This window comes from Tupaia chinensis, unplaced genomic scaffold (assembly GCF_000334495.1).
Source record: "Tupaia chinensis unplaced genomic scaffold, TupChi_1.0 Scaffold143886_1, whole genome shotgun sequence".
NCBI lineage: Eukaryota > Metazoa > Chordata > Mammalia > Scandentia > Tupaiidae > Tupaia > Tupaia belangeri.
The window spans coordinates 403,560-406,010 of record NW_006203737.1 but is presented as its reverse complement, the minus strand read 5'-3'; the positions used below and the strand labels follow the sequence as shown (position 1 = coordinate 406,010).

The window sequence follows — 2,451 nt, the reverse complement described above, 5'->3', positions numbered from 1 at the left end:
TCTCTGTCTGTCTGGCGAGCGCATGTGCCCTATAGCGAAAACCTTTCAAAAAAAAAAAGAAAGAAAGAAAGAAAGAAAGAAAGAAAGAAAGGAAGGAAGAAAGAAAGAAAGAAAACAAAAAAATAAAAAGAAAATGAAAAAGAAAAACAGCAGCTCCAAAGATAGTCTTAGACCATTCTTTAAAAAAGGAAACTGTTCCTTTTAACTTTACACCCTCCCCACACCCCAATTTCAAAACACATTATTTAATTGTCTTGGTCATGGACATTGCAAGGTGAGATTTCATATTTCGCTCCCATAGCTTCTGGTTGTCAGAAAACCTGTGTTTTCCTCTATTGAAGGAGCCTGGTCCGGCTGCTGTGGGTGTATCCCTTCCTGTACTCTCCATCCTCATCTCTGCTCCTGGAGGCATTTCCTCTGTTCACTATGTTCATCTTCATTAAAAGCCGCTGTACTGAAAACGGTTTGGGAGCTAGAGCTGTTTCTTCAGGCTCACTTGATCCAAGCTTGATGGCCATGGCCGATGCCGTCTTTGCCGTCTGACTACCTATGGCAAATGTAGACTTGGAGATCTTCGTAGGCTTGGTTGGGAGGTCTACAGCTTCTTCTTCAGCTGATCGCTTCTCAGCATTGTGACTGGAAATTTCCCTTCCATTACTGGACAAATAGTCCTAGTTTTCACAGATTTTTCTGCCTCTTCTACAGGTCCTCCGGCGGCTGCAGCTTGCTGCGGCTTTTCAGGCTTCTCCTCTCCCCTTCCCGTCCACCGTTTTCCCTGCTGAGGCCTCCAACATAATTTTTCAAATAAAAAAAAAATGACATCATCAGAGTAAAGTTTAGGAAATTGTACTCATCCTTTTTTTTTATTTCTTGAAAATCTAAACTAATCATTTAAAATTTAAATGAAACAAAGAACGGGGTTTGTGCAACTCATTGGACTCTGTTAGTGCAATTCATTGGAATCTGACTTTCATGTGTGAACACTTAGGACACTTGTTGTTCATACGATCCATTAAATTCAATAAATATTCATCAAACAGCTCCTGTGGTGACAGGAAGTACACTAGGTGGGCGTCATGATGCAAGATGAATAAGACGTGGTGCCTGCTTTGAGGAGTTCAACGAGAAAGTGTGTCGCTTTACTTCTTCGCAGATTCTATCTATGATAATAGATTATGGTTCTAGGTGCTGAAAAAGAAACCCTGGAAATGAAATATTAGGTTAAGTATGTGAACTTGGCAAAATGAAAAGCTAAAAACCTTATCTTTTCATAAAAGTCAAAATGATTGATAGACTTTGATAACACCGTGAAATTCCAGAGACCACGTGGTAAATAATGTTGATTCCTGGATAAACTCTTTCCTATCCTTTCAACAGGTTAGACAGCTTGGGATGTAATACTGTTACTCTTAGAGAGCTTGGCGCACTCGCTGCATTTCCACCAATTTAAATTTATAATCTTAGCATGTTGTTATTATAGTGCTTGACATTTAATTACTGAAGGCTGAAGAAAGAAAAAAAAATGAAGTACCAGTAAACGTTAAAAGTTCTAAATCATGTTCGTATTTCTGTAATTCAATTTCTGTAATTAAAATAATTTCTGTAGGGACCAGCAGTTGGCATACCGGCTATGTTGCTGGACTCCCATATAGTTGACCTCAGTTCGAGTCCCAGACTCAGTGGCTTAAACTCACGCCAGGCACAAGTGTGTGCCCAAGATCCCGAGAAGAGAATGGAGGAGAAGGGATTGTGGTGTGGCCATCTCCCCTGGGGGGTGATCTCTCGCTTTCTGTCTCTCTCTGTCTTTCTGGAGAGCACACACACCCTATAGCAAAAACCTCTCTAAAAAAATAATAATAAAATGAAATGAAAATAATAATAATTTCTGTAATTAAAAATAGGTCAGGTTGAGTTGTTTTTTAAAAAATAATTATTTAATTGTTATTATTATTTAATTTGACATGGGAGAAAAAGAGAAAGGGAAAGTGAGAAAGCAAGCCACCAGTTTCAGGACATGAACCGTTGTTGGCCAAGTGGGAGTCCAGCGCCTTAACAACCACAGCACTTGCCAGCCCCAGGTGGACATTTTTCTTATTCCTTTTGGTCTATTGGAAACAATTTTTGTAGCTCAAGCTATGCTTGCTTCATGAATGGAAGCTTGGCTATGGCAGATAGTACTCTCCTCCCAGTAAGTCTAACAGGTTGCATACAGAATTATCTTTCACCAACCATCTCTTTTTCCCTTCCTGTATCACAGAAATTTTTAGAACCTGATATTTGCTTTCAGTGCAATTATAATTGTTCCCATATGTATTGTAAAAAGTCTGCTGGAAGCTCTTTTTTGGCTTTCCCTTGGTAGTTGTAAAAGAGGAAAATTACAAGTAAGAAGGTCTCTCTCTCTCTCTTTTTTTTTTTTTTTTTTTGGGGGAGTTTTTCCTGTTGGGGCCAGGC

General features: G+C 39.2%; 1 pseudogene; it reads right to left on the bottom strand.

The window, feature by feature from the left end:
- Nucleotides 1-245: 245 nt before the first annotated feature.
- LOC106733486 (PEST proteolytic signal-containing nuclear protein pseudogene) overlaps nucleotides 246-2,451 on the bottom strand; it is an 80,713-nt pseudogene continuing 78,507 nt past the window's right edge.